Below are 23,057 nucleotides of genomic sequence, written 5' to 3'. Positions count from 1 at the left end.
GGTCCTCACTGCGTTGCTCAAACGCCAGGTCCCTCTGAGCACCTCTGGCTTCTCCCCTCCGCCCCCGCCTCCTGAGCCGCGCCCTGGGTCCACCGAGCCTGTGGTCACCCTCTTGCCCTCCACCCAGCTCCTCCGCTTCCCACGCTCTCCCCCCGCTGCCGCGTGCGACCCTTGATACCCAATGTCCACGTGGCCTCTACGCTCCAGGGAGGCTCGGGAGCCTAGCAAAAGGTTGTCACCCTACCTGTCGCCCAGGCTGGGAATGCAGAGACCCTGGGTGGGTCTTAGAACTGCAAGAACATAGCTATTCTCAGCAGGACACACCTTACAACTTTGGCTCTCAAACTTTCGTGCTTAATCCAGTAAATACAAAGTTTTCAGTTCGGTGAGTTTTTCAGCGAAATTAACACAGATGCATTAAAATAGGTTGAAAATAATAATCTAGAATTTATTATATTAATTGTGTAATTTATAATCAATAATATTTATTTCATTAATAGTAATCACTAATCCTTAACCTATTTTCTCAAAAGAATAGAAATCTAAAAATAGAAATATTTGTTTCAAAGTTACCATAAAGACCCTGTGTTGCGATCTGATGTGGTAGAAGAGGGATGGCCACTGACAAAGTTCCTTCTGGAAGAATCCTATAGAGATTGTCGTGGACTCTGTTCTTCCTGGGGCCAGAGTGTCTGCTACAGTTACCAAGTCTAAGACCTTCCTCAGGAGAGCCCAGTCAGAGCCTGCCTGGGGAAATTCTAGAGTAAAGTGTTTTAGTACACTCCACTCCCCCTAGGATACTTCTGTCCCACCCCCTCTATCATGCCCCTGCCTCCATGCTGAAGCAGTTGCCACACACACACACACACACACACACACACACAAACCTAGCACTGTGTCCTACCCACTTGAACGCTCCCAGCTCCAAATGACCTCCTCTTTCTCTCTCAAAGCCCTACTTCCCAAGACCAGAGAATCTGGATAGAATTTATGCTACTATTAATTACCCATAGAAAAATACCTTGATACCTCTCCACTGACTTCAAATGATAATGTCCCCAGCATTTTGTCTCCGGGGCCTTTTCTTCTCTTCTTCCCCTATATGCACTGTCTTAATTGAACATGTTCATTCTTCTCCTGGACTAGATACCAGAAAATATCAGCAAAAAGACTTGATAAAGCTAAGCCCTGTGTAGGAAGAGAGAGCTGTTCCCTGCTCAGAGAGGGGAGGGCAAAGACAGATGAGCCTGGTTTCAGAAGTCCTTCAACGGAGAGGCTTGATTGGAATTCAATAAGGATGACGATCTAAGAGTTTAGGACTGTTTAGGACACAGCAAAGGGTGGATTTTGAGGCAAGGGGTTTACAGAGGTCCTGGGGAGTAAACTGGTTTCACACTTTCCACTGAAAAGTTGAACAGTTTGATGTTCATTGAAATTACTTGGGGATGTTCCTGAAATGGACAGCAAGGTATTTATAACCTCCTTCTTCATGGGCAAGAGTTCCCTGGAATAGTAAAGTCATATTAATGAAGACCTTGGAATAGGAAAATAATGTCAAGGTAGACAGTCAACCAAGTGAAGGTACATGGTTTCTGTTTTTTCCTCACACACCTATAGGTCTCTCCAGCCTGCCCGTCTCTCATTGTCTTAGACCTTTATTCCCAACTCTACTAGACATCATCTGTTCATCCCTCTGGTTACTAGAGTGCTATCTCTAAAATCCTTGGCTTTCAGAGTGAAGTTTCATCTCCTCACCATGTCCTCCAAGGCCTCCTGGGGCTGGATTACTGTTTACTCTCAGATCTCAGCTTGGGTCATACGTCTACGCAGCCCCTTTGCTCCAGAATTGCAGGACCCATCAGTCTCCATGAAGGATGGCACTCATACCACCACACCTTTGCCTGGAAATCCCTCCCAATGGTACTTCTGGTTAAGTCCTACTAATCCTACAGGATCCTGGTCAGTTTTCATTTGATGTTTGATCCCTGATGCCAACTAATTGAAATTTCAGCTCTTTTCCCCAGTGTAAAAATTGGGCTCTGGAGTCAGAACCTCCACTTACCACCTATGGGGTATGTGATCTTATGTGAGTCATTTAACTCTCTAAGTGTTCTCTTGAAGGTAATGAGAGTGCCTCCTTCATGTGAGTATTGAAGGAGACCATGTCTCCCAAGTTTCATCATCCAGCTTTTGGTGACACCCTTGCGATAATTATCATACCTCTATAGGTTATGGTTTAGATATGAGCTGTCCCCCCAAATTTTTGTATTAATGCAGGAATATTCAGAGGTAAAATTATTAGATTATGAAGATTATAATGGTCCATCCTAGTTTGAATGGAATAACCAGATGGTAATTGCAGGCAGGTGGGACATGGCTAAAGGAGGTGCATTGGGGGTGTGTCTTCCTTGCTGCCCTTTGTCCCCTCTTTCTCTGCTTCTTGACCTCCATGAGATAAGTACTGCTTCTCCACCACGCTTCCACCTGATGTTCTGCCTCACTTGAGCCCAGAACAATAGAATCAACCGACCATGAACCTCTGAAACCATGAACCCCACATAAGTTTTTGTTCTTGCCTAGTATTTTGCTCACGGCAACAAAAAGCTAACAAATCTTATAATTTTATGAATATATGTTTGATGAAATAAATTTATTCCATTGTAAAACCAATATTTAGTATTTTTTTAGAGAGAGAGAGAGGGGGGGAGAGAAGAGAGAGAGAGAATTCTTTTAATATTTATTTTTCAGGGGTTTTTTTGTGTGTGTGGACATAACATTTTTATTTTATTTTTATGTGGTGCTGAGGATCGAACCCAGGGCCCCGCGTATGCCAGGCAAGTATGTTACCTCTTGAGCCACATCCCCAGCCCAAGTATTCTTATTCTATATATTCTATATGTATTAGTCAGAGCTAAGCACTGAAAATGGAAACTTTGCCAGATATGTCAAGCAGAAAGGGATATAAGCAAGGGAATTGTTTGTTTTCAATATTGTTGGAAGGGCTAGAGGAGAAATCTGGGCCCCATAACCTGAGTAAGGTCACACCACCCAAGTTTCAACCCCGAGGCCAGGAAGCTGCAGGGGGCTGCTGTTGCCACCACTGTCTCAGACCCACGGATGGGAGGAACACTGAATGGGGAATGCTGCACAGGTTCAAAAGGAACCACAGCCTGCGTCATTGACCGTTAGGATACACCAAGAGAAGCAAAGTGAAGGATGAAGGGTGGGTCAGCTGAGGGGCAAAGCTCGTCCTGGGTCTTGTCTTCTCCAATGCCATCACTGCTCTTGTGATAGCCTTTCTTTAAAAAGGGCTTTATTTCCTGACCCCATCTTGCCCCCACCTGCCTTCCACCCTGCAGCTTCCAGTTCTCTGTAGCTCCCTCAAGCAACTGCAATTGGTCACTTGCTGTAGAAGCCTACAAGAAGGTTTCAGGAAGTGGATTTTTGTAAGATTTGGTTCTTCATTTAATAAATACGTTAAGTTGCTTGTGTCTACTCTGTGTGAATGGGCAAAAATGAGTTTAAGATATCATCCATACATATATTTACATCTGTATTTATCTTGCTCTGTGTGTGTGTGTATGTGTGTGTGTGTGTGGAGAGAGAGAGAGAAAAGGAGGGGGCACAGAGAAGAACCTGTGACGGGGGAGAGAGCGAGCACAACTTTGCCAAGTCCTTAACAAACAAATGTTACCTCATTTACTTCTCATGACTAAAATCAATACTGCTCTCATGGTCATATTCAGATAAGAAAAATGAGTCTCAGAGAAAATGAGTAATCTATTTCAGGTTGTCCAAGATTGAGAGTTGTAGAGCCGGGTTAAAACTCAGTCTCTTCTTACCTTAAGTCCACAATAATAACCATGATGCTGACACTACTTATATAAAAAGTGCTGTGTTTTACAGAGATACCATTAAAATGACTGGAACCTAAATCTGGTGACTTCAAACCATTTGTTTCCCAACCTCCCTAAAAAATTTCTACAAGTTCCTGGTGTGTTTTACTTTCACACTTGCTGAGGGCTCTGCCTGGTGCAGCTTTGAAAGGACTGGTTCCTCAAAGCAGGTGGTATGGCAAGGTGGATTTGAGTGAATGGAGTGTTTCCCTCTTATGATAAAGTCTGGAGGACCCACCTTCAAATATAAAACCTACAATTCTCAGACCCTCTAAGGTCATGAAAGCAGTAAACATCTTCAAAGAGATGAGAGGGTAATCATAGCCCATGGGAAAGAACTTCAAAGAAGAAATGAAATCTGAGGACCAGCAAATTGTGTCAAACTCAGGTAAGTCTTTCTAAGAACTGCCCCACCAGCAGTATTTTAATATGTGTGTGTGTGTGGGTGTGTGTGTGTGTGTGCTGTCAACTTAAAAGGCAAGTTGATGCACATTGAGTATGAGAACAGAGTTTATTAGAGAAAATGAAGAAGGCAAAAGGCCACCCAGGGGAGAAAACATGAATTGTAGCAGCCCAGAATAAGCACCCCCAAAATGGCATCCGAAGGGGTCTGAGTGTTTACAGATTTTTAAAAAGTTCAGTAGGAGTTTATAGCAGACTGGTTGTTACAATTGTATTGGTTGTGGGGCGCACGCCTATAATCCCAGCGGCTTAGGAGGTGGAAAACTGGAGGATCGCGAGTTCTAAGCCAGCCTCAGCAATTTAGTGAAGTGCTAAGCAACTCAGTGAGACTCTGTCTCTAGTAAAATACAGAATAGGGCTCGGTGGTCGAGTGACCCTGAGTTCAATCCCTGGTACACCCCGCCCCCCCAAAAAAAAGATGTGGGGAAAAAAATGCATTGGTTGACAAGGACAGAATGGGATGTTGGGTTTGATTTGGTGTGGGAGAATTGGAGAATTACAGACAGAGGTACTGTCTGTCGTAAACTATGCCATTCACATAGTCACTTACATAACACAGTTTATGTAAGAATTTTAGTAAGAAGGAAAAGAGTTCACTGGGATTTTTATCTTTATGACTTCAGGGAGTTTGAAGAAGCCATGCCAGGTCAGAATGATCTGGTGAGGGTGGTCTCCTCTTGTGACCCATGTTTTGCTCAGACTAAAGAATTTCATGACTTCATTTTTGTGAAACTATATACATAGATCAATACATAGATCAAAATTTTTAAAATCACCATGATGTAATAGGAATTATATATTTGGTCTTCATTCCTGGTTCCTGGCGCAGACCTCCCAACTCCTTGGAATTTCCTCAATGACAAGAGTAATAGGAACATCTTTTTTTATTCATAAGTCCCTATCAACCACACCTGAGTTTATGCTAGTAAGGTGACTCATAGAGGGCCTCTCAATGGCTTCCAGATGAGGCTGGTCTCCAGAAGCCTTAATGACGGGAGTGGAAATTTCATCCTTTCTCCAGAACTAGGAGAGGGACTGGAGATGAATTCAATTACCAGTGGCCAGTGATTTACAATTATGCCTATGTAGTGACACCTCCAAAAATCCATCAACGGCAGGGTTTCCAAAGCTTCCAAGTTGGTGAACACATCCACCTCCTGGGTGGGTAGCACACCCCAAACTCCACAGGGACGGAAGCAACTACTGTTGCCCGAGAAAGCTCAGTCCAATCCAATACCAAGGACACAGTCTTGACAAAAAGAAAAAAGGTTTATTGCTTTGCTAGCAAAGGACAAACACAGGGGACTCCTGTCCCAAAGGCTGTGATTCTGCCCATTTGTAGGAACAGGGGCCTTTTGTAGAGGTGTTTCATAGAAAATGAGATTAGGGAGAGATCAGGAAGGAGAAGATCAGGGAGGAGAAATTTAGGGAAAAGAAGATTAGGGAGAAGTTTAGGGAAAAGAAGATCAGGGAGGAGAAGTTTAAGAAGATTGGGAAAAAGGAGGGGGCGAAATGTAAATTTCAAAGCCACAAGGGATATAGTCAAAGCATCAAGTGAACCCCTGTTACATTTCTGCTCTTGGTCCCTTCCAGAACTTGCCTGTGTACCTTCATCTGTTTCTTCATCTGTATCTTTTAAAATAAACCAGTGTAAGTGAAGTGTTTTCCTGAGCTCTGTGAGACACCTTAGCAAATCATTGAGGAAGGTTTCTGGGAACCACCAGTTTATAGCTGGCTAGTGGGAAGCTCGGGTGATCCAAAACCCATGTGCGAATGGTCTTCTAGAACTAAACCTCTAACCTTGTGGTAACCAATGCTCATTTCAGGTATATAGTATCAAATTTGAATTGTTAGACACTCATTTGGTGTGGGAGAATTGGAGAATTACAGAGGTATTGTCTGTTGTAAACTATGCCATTCACATAGATCAGACGCATTTGAGTCTTTCCACATGTCAGAATTCATTGAATTGGAATAAATTCAGAAGCCTCATCAATCTGATTGGGTTTTAATCCACTGGTTTTTCTTGGTTTTACTTATTGGTTGTAACTATGGCAATTGCAAGTTACTTTGTACTTAAAATACAGCCCTTGCTGCTCTGCTACTGCAAATAATTTTTTTTTTTTTTTTTTTTTTTAATGAACAGGTTTCTTTCTCTTCCTCTCTCCCTGCTCCTCCCTAATTTCTCCCACTCCCTAATCTCAGGGGAAACAGAATTACCTTTCTTCCCCATTTTAGGCAGATTTATGAAGTAGTCCAGACTTTGGGGATGATAGCTGAAGATCTCAGAAATGACTATCTCCTAACTTAACAAGTGAACTCCAACTCCAACAGAGAACACAGGAATGTAGCCTTTGAATCACTTCTTTAAAAGCTCCCTATTCCTGCTGATGTGCAGAATCACAGCTTTTGGGACTAGAGTCCCTTGTTTTTTTTTCCTTTGCTAGCAAAGCAATAAAGTTTCTTTTTCCTTATTCTCAAAACTGTGTCTTCATTATTGGATTGGCATCAGGGACAAGGATCAAGCTTTTGGCAACACATTTATGCCATTCCAATCTTTTTTGAGGGTTGGGAAGTATTGGGGATTGAATCCAGAGGCACTTTACCACTGAGCTACATCTCCCGCCCTTTTTATTTTTTTATTTTGAGACAAGATCTTGCTAAATTGCTTAGGGCCTTGCTAAATTGTTGAGGCTGGTCTCAAATTTGCGATCCTCCTGTCTTAGCTTCCTAAACTACTGGGAGTTAAAGCAGCCACTGATTATAAAGAGGCCATATCACCAGCATAGTCACTATAGGTAGTCAAATGAGGGTTTAAAAGCTAAACCAAGTCCAGTCCAAGACCTGTCAAAGAGCAGAGCTGTCAAGGCAAGGGCCCAGACCACAGGCAGTTTCAAAGTGTCAGCTTGAAGTGAGCCAGGCCAAGGACAGGAGAAACCTCACTGAGCTGAAGCCCAGGGACAGAAAAGCAGTTCATTACTATAGTGATTTTCCTGGGATAGACTCATGACAAGTAACCAAGTGACAGGTCAGACTTCTGTTGTGCCATAGTTTTTTAACAGCGGTCCACTTTATGCCTTTTTTTTTTTTTTTTCTTTTTTGGTCAAACCGACCTAACAGTACTGTCGAATGAACTCAGGAGCATTCGACCACTGAGCCACATCCCCAGCACTATTTTTTATTTTATTTAGAGACAGGGTCTTACTGAGTGCTTAGCACCTCACTATTGCAGAGGCTGGCTTTGAACTCATGATTTTCCCGTTTCAGCCTCCCAAGCCACTGGGATTATAGGCATGCTCCACAGTGCCCAGCTCACTTTATGCTTTAAATACAGACCTTGCTGCTCTGCCACTGCAATTTATTTAAAAAATGGACATGTTTCTTTCTTTTCCTCTCTCCCTGCTCCTCCCTAATCTCCCCACCTCCCTAATCTCAGGGGAAACAGGATTACCTTTCTTCCCCATTTTAGGCAGATTTATCTGTCCTTGAGTATACACCCACCAGAGGAAAGAAGTAATCCAGATTTGGGGGATGGTACCAGAAGATCTCAGAAATGACTGTATCTCAAATTAACAAGTGAATGACAACTTCGACAGAGAACACTAGGAATGTAACCTTTGAATCACATTTTTAAAAGCCGCCTGTTCCTGCTGATGGGCAAAAATCACAGCCTTTAGGACAGGAGTCACCTGTGTTTGTCCTTTACTGCAAAGCAATGAAGTTTCTTTTTCCTTTTTCTCAAAACTGTGTGCTTGTTATTGGCTTAACAACAGTGACAAGGACGGAGCTTTCAGCAACAGTTTGAAGCGCTCCTCCTTTTAAGTGGGATTGATAAATTCATTTGTCTAATGTTTTTGATGTGATTTGACATGCCCAATTGTACATGTTCTCCTGATTTAATTTTATAAGTTCACAAATAGTAATTTTTATGAACACAAATTATTTATCAGTTTATGCCTTATGGTTGTGCTGGGTAGATGGTGGTTGTCTGCTAGTACAAACAAGCTACAGAGTCATTCTACCTTGGCACGTGTACTCAAAATGCAGTAACTCATGACAAGCTTCTACTTTATAATGTTGCAGGGGACAAAAAAGGCAAGACACCAAATAGGAACATAAGCAGTTTTATTTGCTCAGAGGGTAAAGCTTTCACTATACTCAATCAATCCCCCACAACCTCCAACCCCGAGTTCAGGTAGTTTCAGAACTTTATACCCAGTGTGTAAGGGGAGAGGCTCAGAAGTTCACAGTCTGCAGAAGTTCGCACAAAAGCAGCTTTTCCTTTCACTGTTCTAGGCAAGTTAACCCTTCAAGGACAGCACCTGAGAAGGGGAGAGCTTCTGCTCCCCTTTCTTTTTTCCCCCTGACAGCTGTTACCAAGGAGCCCAATTAGTAACATCTTCTCTTATCTTTGAAATATAAATTTTTCTGTGAAGCTCCAGCCCAAGGCCAGAGGCCTAGTTAAAAGAATCTGTTTTTCTTATCACACTCTGCATTTGCAAGCACACTTCTACAAACTATTATGTATGTTATTATTTATATTAGATAGCCCATAAATGTTTGTGAAAAACTAGTAAAGGGGCATTCAGCATCTGGATTGCTGATCTCTTCCAGGCCAAGCAAGCTAAAGCAACAGGAAATAAGAAGTTTAATTACATTGAACACTTTGTAGAGATTCTTGTGCTGATAGTCCTAAAATCGATTATGGTGAAGATTTCTGGAGAAGCTTAATTATGATTTTCTGGGGAGGAGAGGGTGTCACTACAATAAGATGGAGTAAATTAGTCTAGGCACACCCTAAAACTTCTGTCCTACACAACACAGAGTAACCCAACAGAGCACAGTCGGCTCTCCACAATTGCAAAGAGCAGGGGGAAATGACCTTTCCTATTCCATCTGCTATATCCTGGTTCACTCCCTTGGGCTCAGCAGTAACTGCCATTATCAATTACTTGGTGCTATGGCTCCCCAGATTCATGTGTTAAAAGTGCTAATCCACAAGGTGATGATATTTGGAAATGGGGCATTAGGTGGTAATTAGGTTTAGATGAGTTTGAGGGTTACAATATTGCTTTTTCTTTTCTTTTTTTTTTTTAATTGCATGGTATTTTTCCATTATATGAATTTACCACAATTCATTATCCAAACTTGTATTGCTAAACATTTGGTTGTTTCCAAACTTTTATGATTACAAATAATGCTGTGATGAATATCCTTGCTATAAAAATACATGCCACTTGCACCTACGAGAGCGATTTGTTGGCTAAATTCCTAGAAATTTCTGGGTAACAATGTGTTGATATCTGTAATGTTAATAGATATTGCTAAATTACCCTTTCTCATCATTGTGCCAGTTTACACTCCATTCCATATGTATGATCGTGTTTATTTTCCCCTTTCCATCCGTATAGTATGTTAGTGAACTTCTGAGATTTATGGAATAGACATGTAAAAATGTTTCTTCTTTATAGTTTTTTTTCCATTTTCTGTGCCTGATATTGAGAAACCTTTCACATGTTTAAGAACCTTTTGTTTTATCTTCTATACTTAACATCTTTTTCTCATTTTTATTGGTTGATATTTTTCTTAAAGATTTGTAGGAGTCCTTTATGTAGCAGGAAAACAAAACCTTTATGGATGATAAGAATTGTATGCTTTCCCTTGGTTTATTGCTTGAATTTTTATTTTCTTTATGAGGATGTTTGTCATGGTGAATGTCCTCAGCTTTTATAATAGTTCAATTTATCAAACTTTTCTTTTAAGTCTTCTAAGTTTCCTAACATATTTAGAAATTCATTCTCCATTCTAAGAAGAAAATATCTCCGTGCTTTCTTCTTCTCTTTCTTCTTAAATGTAAGTCTTTGTTGAAAATTATTTTGTATAAAGAGTGAAATATGAATCCAACTTAATTGATTTCCAGAGAATCACCCAAACTGTCCCAATCTTATTAACCAAAGAATTCATTTTTTCCCACTTCTGACTTGAAATGCATCCTTACTGTATACCAGAACCACAGGAATGACCAGGTACCATGACACTTAATTACGTTTTGGAATTTTATATTCTGTTGCATTAATACGCCTATTATATGCCAGCACTGGAAGGTTTGAATTTGTATGGATTTATCATATGTTCTAATATCCCATGGTTTTTCCATAATTTTCCTAGCTGGTCTTACCCATTTATTTTCATATTAATTTGAGAGGCATTTTAATTGCTGTCAAAAATATGGCTTATAATATTTTTACTGAGATTGCTCTAAAGTAAGGAAAGTTGAAATGAGTCTGATGTTGAGTCTCTGCTCAAAGGCAGGACTTGCCTTTTCACTTGTTCACACTTGCTTTTATCTCCCTCAGTAGAGTTTTAAAAGTTTTCTTTTGAACTTTCATATTCTTTGAAAAAATTTAATCTCCTTTTTTTAGTTGCAGTGTAAATAGGGTCTTCTATTGCATCTTCTAACTGATTACTGGTTTTCTATTTAAAAGGCTATTTCTGTATATTTATATTTTTTACCAAGCCAAATTACTGTCCACATTGTTTGACGTCATTTCTCAGATGATGCTTTTAAATTTTCCAGATATGTCCTCTGCAAGTAGTGATCAAGTTTCCTCTGCTTTTTTATGTCTCTCATTACTTTTAACTAATTGAATTAGCTAGTGTCTGTAGAATCATGTTAATTTTAATGGTACTAGACATCTTTGCCTTTTCTGATTTTAATGGAAACATATTGTTTCTCCATTGTGCTCAATGCTGGCTTTTAGATTGAGATAAATATGTTTACTCATATTATAAAACTATCCACCTATTGCTAGATGACAATTTTCACCAGAACAGCTATTAGATTTTTATCATGTGTCATCAAGTACCTAGAGAAAAGACAATATTAATAGATTTCCTGATTTTTAATAACCTTTGTATTCTTGGAATAATTCCTAATTGTTAATGTTATTATTTTTTTAATGTGCTGCTGAAGTCAAGTTGCTACATCTCATGTTGGATTGTTGCACTGATATTCAAAAATGAGATTAGTCTATGATTATTTGTTCAATCATTGTTGCATATAGTTTTCAATGTTGTATTGGCTTCATATAAAATAATATGGATAGTTTTTTTCCCTTTTATGCTATGGAATAGTTTAAGTAGCATTGGGGTCAACTACATAAACTTCCTCTTTTTTTTTACAGTTCTTTGCTTTACCAACTTTTTCAGTTAATCAATCATCTACCAGTCCCATTGTCTCAGATAAAGATATTTTCTTATTTCAACTTTTTTCTATAATAAATATGGGTTACCGTTGTAATCATAAGAATATCAAAATATTGTGAAAATGAAGAAATAACCAAAGAAATGTACAAATGTCTTTGCATGCAAAATCTTTCAATATAATATTATTAATAATAAAAGCAAATTGAGGTCTAAGTGTTCACAGAGAGCTGGTTAAATAAATGATTATATTTTCTATATAATAAAATATAATGCAGCTATTGAAAATGATGTTTTGATATGGGGGAATAATAATATATGTTCCTGAACTGTCTGAAATTTTGTAGTAGAAAACATTTACTTTTATGATAAATAATATATTTTTTAAAAATCTAAATTTTAAATAGTTAAAATGATGGTGTGGCTGAACATTGTGACAGATGTTCACAATGTATAGCAATGCATGTTGCAGAGCAGTTTGAGCCAATCTTTGACATGCGAATCTCTATAGCATAAGGTGTGGAAATAAAGGTTGGAAGTGATTTTTGGGGGGCTTATTGGATTTGGGTGATGGCATTTTATCTCACTTATATTTATTTTCCAGTTTTTCTAGCATGATTATGAAGTATTTAAATGAATGGTGAATGGATGAATAGGCGGGTGGATAGTTAAATAAGTGGATTAAATGACAGTGTTTCAAGATTAAACAAGCATATTTATAGAATTAATTAGATACAAGTTCAGGAACACTAGATGGCTTTGGTCCACTTGAGTAAGACATCTTCCAGAACAAAAAGTTGCTGATCACCCAAACATTCATAGAAAGGCCCAGGTGAAGTCTAACTGAAATACTTCCCTCTCAAGTAATTTCACAATAACTCTTTCCAAAAATGAACTTTCTAGATTAGCCTTTAAAACAAGCAAGCTCCCAAGGACACTCGAAAACAGTGGTTACATTCATTAATTCCTAAATGAACGATAATCTTACATGGGGTAAGATGTCTTAGTATACTTAGAGTTCTATTTGATAAATTACTAAAGACATGTAGATAATTATTTGAAAGAAGGAAGTCAGTAGCCAAGGTTTTAGGTCTCTGTTCTATAAATGTGGTTCTCTGTTGTGGTAATAATACTTGTATAGAGGGTCTTTCAAGTTGATAACGTAACTCCTCCACAGAATTTGGACTCCTCTGTGAAATTTCCATGTATATTGAAGTAAAAAGAAAAAAAATTGGAGTCACAATACTAAAAGGATGTATTAGTAAATCAGTGTGTTTTCCTATACAAGCTACTTTACTGATCACTCAGGACTCAACCTGTGAAGTTGAATAATACATAGCAACTGCCTTCAAAGAGATATATTGCCAATGAAAACATTTATCAAAGTCATATAGGCAGAATTCAAAACCAAGAAAGTTCAGAACAACCTTACGACTCTACTGGTCATGTCTTGTTTTGCCGTAAGAGGTCCTTCTACATTTATTTTCATAAAATATTTTCCTCTGGGGGCAACCACACCCTCTCTTTAGCAGGGATAGACATTTTAAAGATACAAAATTATAAATGCAAAGTTATAAATACAAGAAATCAAAATATACTAAACTTTTAAAAAGCTGACAAATGTGAACATATGTAAAACAATTCATATGTTAATTCATTTTAGCCATTCCATGGTGTACACATATTTTAAAACATGTTATATACCATAAATATATTTGGTTTTTAATTTGCCAATTTTTAAAATTGAACTAATAAATAATGTTTAAAAAGAACACAACTTGAAAATAGAGGCATACACAGAGCCCTAAAAGCCTTACAAAATCTCAAAAACTAACCTAGTATTTTTGTTAATTTATATTCTGATACCCTCTATGATATTTTTATCCTAGATGACATTGTTTGCTGGATCAGACCTTACCCGAGGCCAACTATCACCAGATTTTTCAGTTACCTAAGCCAATATTTTTGTTTATTCTTTAAGCTCCTTTGAATTATTTACAACATAGGATCCTAATTCATACAAAGATATCTGGTAATCTCATAATAAGCTTTAACAACAGGTGGACCTAAGGTCATGAAGAAAAGTACTTCTGCATTTATCCCAGTTCGAAAAACCCAGAATGTATATGCAATCACATGGCAATTCCCTCCAATAGTAGAAAGAACTTTGAATCACTTAATTATATCACTGTGTGATGAATATAATTGAACCCCATGAGGATATATGGGAAAATAAAAACATTTCTTAAGGACAGAACAAAAAAAGGAAAACATTATTATTGACTTTACCAAATATTTAGTAGATAACCATTAAAGAGAGATGATTATATGGATCCTTTGATGTGATTGTCCAGAAATAATTATTGCCAAGTGTTGCTTATGTTTCCAGTGGAGCGAAGAAATAATCAATTGTGTAAAGATAAAATAAGGTAGAAAAAGTTTAATTGACTAAAAACTGTATTTCTTAAAATCCATTAAAGAATGACATCTTAAAGAAGTAAACGGATATCATAACCTACAACAAACATTAGGTGATGAAGCTTTGAGACATAAATGTGCCATGGGAAAACAACAACTCTTAGAAAATTCTGTACAACTTTCCACATTAATGGGAAACAGAGTCACTTTGCAAGCATGTGGGCTTGGTATGGTTCTACTCGGACTAATGAAAGAAAAGAGCCCAAACAATAATTGCAGATATGATTTGGAACAGACTCTTGCTAGGACTTGTGTTTTATTACTGCAACTAAAGAGCAGAGGTGACCAAGCACACCAAGTTTTAGTCTGTCTTTTCTAAGTGCCATTTTAATAAATTATTTATTTATTTATTTATTTATTTTTATTTTTATTTTTATTTTGGTACTGGGGATTGAACTTGGGACACTCAATCACTGAGTCACATCCCCAGCCCTATTTTGTATTTTATTTAGAGTCAGGGTCTCACTGAATTGCTTAGCGCCTTGCCATTGCTGAGGCTGGCTTTGAACTCCTGATCTTCCTGCCTCAACCTCCCGAGCTAGGCATGCACCACTGAGCCCTGCCGTGCCATTTATTTAACGGTGACCTTCTTGGATGTACTTGGAACCATTAAAGAGGAAAGGGACAGGATGCTTTAAGAGGTTTACAGAAACAGTTAATATATGGGATGAATTTTCTTTACGGCCATTTGAAAAAACAACATTTTCAGTTATTACTCATAATGAAAAATTAGGTCTCCTGGCAGAATCATGGCCCCATGGAGTGGAGCCTCAGAGAACATCTCATCCAGGACACACTCTGCACATTAAGTAACTTATCAAAGACCACCCAGTGGCATGCAGCAGCCAGATCAGCACAACTTAAGTAAAAAGGAGAGTTGAACCTAAGGAGGAATGTTTGTGTCCATTCCAAAGTTGTAAAAACACGCCCTCCATGCCTTGCAAATTATTCTTCAGTTTTCCCAAACTTCCTTCCTTCTACCCACTTTCACCGTATCCTGAGAATATCCTTGTTCCCCCATTACTTCAATGACAAAAATGAGATTTATTTGTACAGAAAAATATACCTCCATAGGCCACACAATCCATGAGGGAGTGAACCCACCTGTCTTGTCCACAATCACATCTCACCCTCCTAGCCTAGTGTGCTCAGCCAATTGCTCAGTAAAGTCTCCCCTACCAGCTGGCTTGACATGACTGTGGTTCACTAATACAATTTACCAACCTGCCTTCAGTTCTCTTTTGTGGCAAATCTTTGATCATTCATCATCAGCTAAACTTCTCATTCACCCTTACACATGGCCTTCAGCCAACCAGCCCCTTAGACTCAGCTGACCCTCACTTCTTAGTGCACCAAGAGTACATCAACTAGCACAGAACATCTGCACACTCCCGGCAGCACATCTGTCCCCTGGCCTGTCCATGCCTAAGTGTTCTGTTTGGACAAGCTCTTTGTGCTCCTCAGCCCTGCAGCTGTGTGCTGGGTGCCACCGCTCCTATGTGCTGAAGGACTTCAGTGTGCTCTTAACTCCTCTCTTCCTGAATTCTCCCCCTCTCCACTTGGGAGACTACAAGGTTGCGATATCTTGATCCTCCCTGGAGTCCACATCATTTCAAACCACCATCCCTTTTTCTCCTGTTCCCTTTAAAGCAAAATTCCTGGAAAGAGCTGTCATTACGATCCTTGTCTCTCTTGAGCCAACTCCAGTCACGTTTTTGCCCACATCCATGAGTTCCAGTTTGCCCAATCCCACAGGCAACTGTGAGTCTTTATCTTATCTCTCAGAAGCTTGACAAACCAGAGCACTTCCTTTTCCTGGACACCAGGACTCACCCTCCCCTGGTTTCTTGTGACTCATTGCCTGCTCCTTCTCAGTACCCTTGCTGGATCTTTCCCCTTTTTCTAGGTTGTTGCTGATTGTTTTGCTTTGCTTTTTTCAGTACCAGCGATCCAACCCAGGGCCTCGCATGGCCTAGGCAAGTGCTCTACCCATGAGCTACACCCCAAGCCCTCTTTTCCCTCTTTCTGGTCTATAAATGTTTTCATGCTCTCAGCGTCCTCAGCTTTTTCTCTCTTCACTTTTCTCATGGGTCTTGCAGTTTTAAATGCCATCCTTACACCAATGACTCTCAAATTGGTATTTCCAGCCAGAGCTTTGCCCAGAATGCCAATGTCTTGATACCTCCCTGGGAAGTCTGATGGACACACAACCTCAATATGTGCCAAAGAGATTTGGTGACATTGAACTCCCCAAATGTGCTCGTCCCCCATGTCCTGTATCTTGATAATTATTGTCCTCATTCTCCTGGTTGCTTAGGTCCCGACTTTGGAATCATCTTTGATGATTTTTTGTTTTTTGTACCAGGATTGAACTCAGGGGCACTCGACCCCTGAGCCACATCTCTAGCCCTTTTTTGTATTTTATTTAGAGACAGGGTCTCACTGAGTTGCTTAGCACCTTGTTAAGTTGCTGAGGCTGGCTTTGAAATGGTGGTCCTCTTGTCTCAGCCTCCCATGCCACTGGGATTATAGGTGTGCACCACCATGCACAGTTTTGATGCTTTTTTTCCACTCACCTTCTACATCTAAGCATCAATAAATCATGTCACTTTTCTCTCCAAAGTGTACCCCATTCTAATCACTTGTCACTACATACTTGCCACCATTCTCTAGTACCAGCCATTAATTTGGACTTCTGCAATGGCCATAGCTCTGTTTCAACTCTTGCCCCCAGATCCCAAGTCTATTTTGAGCATAATATCCAAGGGTATCCTTTGGACATATGAGATTTGTGCTTGCAAGAGAATATACACAATAAATTCTATTGTTAGTCATAAAGGAAAATTTGAAACAATCTGTCAATGAATTAATATTATGGTATATTTTTACAGTAGAATTACTATATAACAAGGGGAAACAAGATAGATTTAAATGGGAGATATGAGAAGGCCTAGAAAATATTGCTGTATGAAAAAAAATAATTTAAGAAACTGGTTAAATAAATTATGCTGCATCTATACAATGAAATGACAGGCAATCAGTAGTAATGTGTAGGTAGAATACTATGTACTAATTGGAAAGATGTTCAAAATATTTTGTGAAAATCCTTTTAATTAAAGGTATACATGTATATGCTTAACTATATTCAGATTGTCCCTGGAAGGATGCATAAGAAACTGATAAATTGGCTTCTTCTGGGAATGGGATATGAGGCTCAGGTGAAGAAGGGGATAGTTATTTTTACATTATGCCCTTGGATGCTACAAAAATTTTATTATGAGTATGTATATGTATATGTGAGCACACACAAGTATGTAAACTGATACACACTTACATTTTTATGGTATTTTAAGGTCGATTTAAGGGAGCCATTCTCACACATGACTGGGTGACTCCCGGTCAGGGTCTGAGGCGCTCTGGCTGTGTCGGAGCTTTCCCGGCCCTCTCCTGTTGAGAGAACCTGTCCGTGTGGGGGTGTAACTGACCACTGACCCCGGAGGCCCAATCACTGACCCTGACCTTGGAGTGCGCCCCCCCTTCAACCTTCATTGGATGGAATTCTCCCCTGAATTTCTTGCTCCCCAATAAAAGGCTACTCCCTGGCGTGCTCTCTCTCTCTCTCCTGCTAGCCCTGAGTAATCCTTGCTGCCCTGCCGGGCGGTTAGAAAAGAGAACCAGAGAGGGGAGCCGTCTCAGACCTGGTCATAGAAAAAGGTAACTGAGTCTGTGTGTTTATTTCGATCTCTGCTAGCTAACTTTTATGCCAAGAACCTCATTAATGAAACCAATGCACAGGCCGCATGGTAGAGATTTGTTTGTAGTTTTGTTTTACATGTTCAACTTCATCTGAAATGTATTGATATAAAGAGTAAAGTAAGAGTATATTCTTGCAGCAGGGCACAGTGGCCCATGCCTGTAATCCCAGCGACTTGAGAGGCTGAGGCAGGAGGATCTCAGGTTCAAAGCCAGCCTTAGCAACTTAGCAAGGCACTAAGCAACCATTAAAATTTTTTTTAAAAGAGCTGGGATGTTTTTCAGTGGTTGAGTGCCCCTGAGTTCAATCCCTGGTACAAAAAAAGAAAGAAAGAAAGAAAGAAAAGAAAAAAGAAAAAAGAAAAGAAAAAAAGAGTACATTCTTGAAGTAACTGACAGTTATCCCAATGCTAATCCATTTTTTTCTCAACCAAGTCAAATACCACTTTCACTATACACTATGTTTCTATTGCTACTTTTTTTTTTTTTTAATGATGCTGGGGTTTGAACCCAGGGCCTCACACACTCTAAGCACTTACTATACCACTGAACTATACTCCCAGCCCTACGATTTTAATTATCATCATTTAATTCCTCATCAGCAGATTCTAAACTCAAGTAAATGACCAATTCAAAAAAAATTTCCCTTGGGTTTGTGATATCAAGGTACCTTATATATATGCTCTGCAATTACGTACTACTTCATTTTAATACAAATGTGTCCTGAATTGTAAAGACATTTGAATTTCGATATTTCCCTTTTCTTTAAAAATAGGTAAATAAATAAAAGCAAGGGAAAGCCTGTATTTCCTTCATAGCTATATTATTAACCCTGAGAAACTGTGCTTACTGCCTGCCAACATGCTTCTGGTCCCCTCTGTGGGTGAGTAATTGTGTGTTTTACAAGCACTCACCTGGATTTATATAGCCGTTCTGTAGGAAACTGCCACAGAACCAGCATGTGGTTAAGACTGTTCATCTCTCACTTAAATGCTGCTGCCTAAAACTTCCCAGCTGGAAGGTGGGCTTAGTGCTCACAAGAGCTACTTTTAACTATTGGAAGGACTTGGAAAATTCCAGGTTTTATTAGGTTCTGAGCCCTTGTTGGCTCAGTATTGTTCTATTTCTACTCCCTTTCCAAATTAAATAGTTCCATGTTCTGCTTGAGATTGCACTGCAAAGGGACAATTTATACATTCTGTAGAATCAGTCTATGTCTACAGTGGTAACAGGAAGAAGAGAGCAACAATAATAGGTTAGAAAAGAATGGCCATTTTGTTTCTGGTAGCATTGCAGACTATATCCCTGGGCATCCCTCCCTCTGCAAAGCAACTAAAAATTCCAGATGAAATTATTTAAAGGTGTAATATTTAGATTTAAGTGTATAACAAAACATTAAATTGGGAATTTTGAATGAGACATCAAGATATGATAAATATCAGACACAAAGTAAGTTTTGAGACAGACCAAGATAATGTTCAACACAGGTGACCAAGAATACAACCCAGGCTGAAGACACGGTCTCGTGGCTTTGCCCTGGAGCTCCACTGGGAGGGCTTCTGGAAAGAATTCCTTTTGAGAGCTCCTGCTACCCTACATGGAGTGGTCATAGAGAAAAAGACTCTAGCAACATGGGCGGTATTATCTTAGGTAACATGACCACAATCACACCTCATCACCGGCATCCATCTGCTTTGCCATATTCTACTGCCTAGAAGTAAGCCACAAGTCCTGCCCATACTCAGAGCCAAAAGCAATAATAGAATAATTGAAAAAGGTACTGTCAGCCTATCGTCTCCAAGGATTCTGCCTCTGTGGATTCAACCAACCTCAGATCAAAAATACACAGAAAACAGGGGGTTGAGAAAGGGAAGAAGAAGTACTGGGGTTCTAATTAAAATAAGATATATTTCATATTGTTTAATTATATCAAAATGGATTCAACTGTCATGTATAACTAAAAAGAACCAATACATTTTTTTAAATGTATGGAAAAATCCCAGAAGGGAATACAGCATGTATTAAGTGCTTTTGTCAAAGATAATTCTCAAATAAAACTCTTCACAGTTACACACACACATATACACATGCGTGCACGCAGGAAAGAGAAAACTTCATCTCCACAGACTTTTTTTTCTTGTCATTCATTATTCTCTAAACAATACAGAGAATGCCTATTAGCATAGTACTCACATTGTATTTTGTGTTAGGTATTACAAGTAGCCTAGAGATGATTTAAAGTACACAGGAGTCTATGCATAGGTTATATGCAAACACTACACCACTATATAAGGCACTTGAGCATCCCGGGGGTTCTGGAATCAGTCCTCATGGATATCAAGGAACCACACAATGTATGGATGGCTTTTCTGCATTGGTGGAGAAAAAATGCATTTGACCCAGTGGATTTTTTTTCTTTTATTTGTTTGTTTGTTTTGTATAAAACAAAACAATAATACAAAAGCTACAAAATCTGCAAACATACTCCTTGGCTACTGTCTCACCTGGTAGTTTCTTTTCACACTTGTTTTTATTTCCCTACTTGCTTTTATTTCCCTACTTGAGCCATAAGTTTCTGAAAGATTGGAGGGTGTTTTACACTGTGAGTCCCAGGAACCCCATAGCAGTGTCACATACGTACTTGGTACTCTAGCAATATTTGGCTGGAATCAACTTGGCACAGGGGAAAGTGCACAGGGTTATAGAACCCAGGAAAGATGCATTTACAACCCAGCTCCTTCCATTTACTCAGTGGATAAACTACAGCAGTTACTAAACAATCCCCCGTCCTCAATTTCCTTATTTAACCCCATATTTTTGAGATAAAACGAGCTAATGTGTATAAATTGCCTGATTCACTAAATTGTAGCAATTGATGTTATTTATAGCAACAAACACTAGTAATAAAATGTTGAAAATGAGCACATTTAACATTCAACAGAAAATTAAAACAGCTTTCTGTGATGGATATTTCTTTGCATGTATTAAAGTATCATAATTGCTTTTGATCGATGCTGCCCTGGGTAAGTTTGACCTAGCCAGATGTCCATCACCTTCTCTTTGCCAACTACCTTCTTCAAATCATCATTTCACTTGCATGTACCTCCCCCAAACGAATCTGATTACCAACTACATACGACACACACTGAAGAGTTGTCTTCTAATTGTAGTAATGTTTCTGCCACAAGAGGGCACAATGTGACTGTGTATACTAGGTTAAAAAAAAATACAATCATAAAAGTTAATAAAACATTACAGGATACACTGTGCTCCTATCATTTTTATTTGACTTACTTTTTTTTTTTTTTACATATTTGACTTAATTGTATTCTTTAAGGCAAGAATAATTAGGATAGGATATTTCCACAATTTTCTTCTGAAAAATATTTGTCTCAGACTATAACTGGTTAACTTGGCATTATTATTTTCGGTTTAAACTGCTATGATTCATCTGTTTTGGGGAGTCATTTCCTGCCGGGCCTGAAGAGGTCTTCTAGTTCCAAATTACTCCACGTTCCTAGTTCTTGTTATGTTTCCTGCAGGGCATCAAGTTCATGGGTTTTATTAGAGCCTTGCAAATTAGTAGAAAAAATTTACTAGCCCATAAACATTTTTATCAGCTTCATCTTGCTCCTGGGGGCAGATTGGTAATGAAATGCTGAAAGCACAATTATTCATAACTTGCTCAGCTATAAAACTAATGATTGTTATGCAACCAGTCTCTAGCTTTCCCTCCCCTCCTCATGAAGAGCATGCATGTCAAATGGAAGTGAGCATAACAGCAGTCAAGTAAGCCTGCTGCTGAACACCAAGGGCAGCCCATGTGTGTGTGGCAAGACTGTGCCTGGTGTCAAGAGTAGCCAGAATGAGACATGCAGTCCGATTGCGTTGACAGATGAAAGTCACCTTCTGCTGTGGTCTGAATGTTTGTGTTCCCTCAAAATTCATATATTGAGATCACAACCCTCAAGATGACAGTGTTAGGAAATGGGGCCTCTGGGAGGTGATTAGGTCATGAGGGTTGAATCGGATTAATGTCTTATAAAAAGAGATCCCAGGGAGATCCCTCCCCCTTCTACCATAAGAGGTACAGTGAGAATCTGGCTGTCTTGTGAAGAAATGGGACCTAACCAGACACTGAATCTGCCAGAGCCTTGACCTTGGACTTCCCAGCCTCCAGGACTGTGAGGAATCCATTTCTTTTGTTTATAAGCTATCTTGTCCTTGGGGTTTTGCAAAGCTGCCCTAACTACACTCTCCTTTGAGAAATCCTGCTGGCAACAATGTACAGTCCCTGATGAAGGGAATTACTGACCAGAATGTAACTGTACCCTTCTGCTTGTCCTTGTCCTTGTCCCTTCACACCCCCCACATACCCAGATACCCAGTGGGAAATGGGGAAAACCTTGGCATGCTGTTGACTAAGGTTTCTGACCTTGGGACTGAGTGGGATGCTTCCTGCACAGGAAGCTGGCACTTTCTGGTGTGACCCAGTTGTTCACATCACGGTCCACCCATCTTCATTGTGAAGTCACAGGTGCTCCTTTGTGGTTGCCACATTCATTTCAACTTAGACTTCATATTCCATTCCAATCTTAATACGGCTAAAGTAAATGCCCTCAGCCTGGTATTCAGGAGTGCCTCTCCCTTTCTGGAAAAGTGGCTCTGGTATACTGTCCTTCATACCATTATAGCTCATATAGCCCTACTGGTTCACCCAGGACGAATGAACTACATAGACATTAATAATGAAAGCAAATGCACCCCAAAGCAAAGAAGCCTCCTGAAGGCAAGAGGGATGGTTGGAGGGACAACAGCAAAGGAAGATTTTTTTTTCCCTCCACCATCAGCACTTCTCTCCTCTTCGTTCAAAGGCTCCATGGAAGTGCAGGGAGCCTGACTGACCCCATGATTGGCAGTGGTTCCTGATGTGAACCCTGCCCATAAACAGAGCCCAGGGGGATTGATGAGGACTAGTGAAGACATGGCCCAATAAGGGTGGGGTGGCTGCAACCAGGATCCTCGGTGGTTCCCAGGACTGCGCTGCCAGGATAAATGTGCCCGAGGATGCTGCCAACCTAAACTTCAAGATAGATTTCAAGACTGGTCTTTGCCTGTGGCTGTACCGAGAGGTTAATACATGCCCTGTGAAATCCCACTAAGTTCCTTTGCTCCAGGACTTCTAGGAGCCTGTAACAGGCCAAAACTCTTATCTCCCAAAGGAAGATATTATTTTACAACAAATCCATTTTTGAAAGAATGTCA

General features: G+C 39.6%; 1 protein-coding gene across 1 annotated transcript in view; it reads left to right on the top strand.

Moving 5' to 3' along the window:
• The window catches only part of Amd1 (adenosylmethionine decarboxylase 1), a 530,556-nt gene that overhangs the window by 208,035 nt on the left and 299,464 nt on the right, over positions 1-23,057 (top strand). The window lies entirely within an intron of this gene.

Source organism: Callospermophilus lateralis, chromosome 6 (assembly GCF_048772815.1).
Source record: "Callospermophilus lateralis isolate mCalLat2 chromosome 6, mCalLat2.hap1, whole genome shotgun sequence".
In the NCBI taxonomy this organism is placed as follows: Eukaryota; Metazoa; Chordata; class Mammalia; order Rodentia; family Sciuridae; genus Callospermophilus; species Callospermophilus lateralis.
Note: the sequence above shows the minus strand (reverse complement) of the source record. Positions and strands in the feature narration are given on the sequence as shown.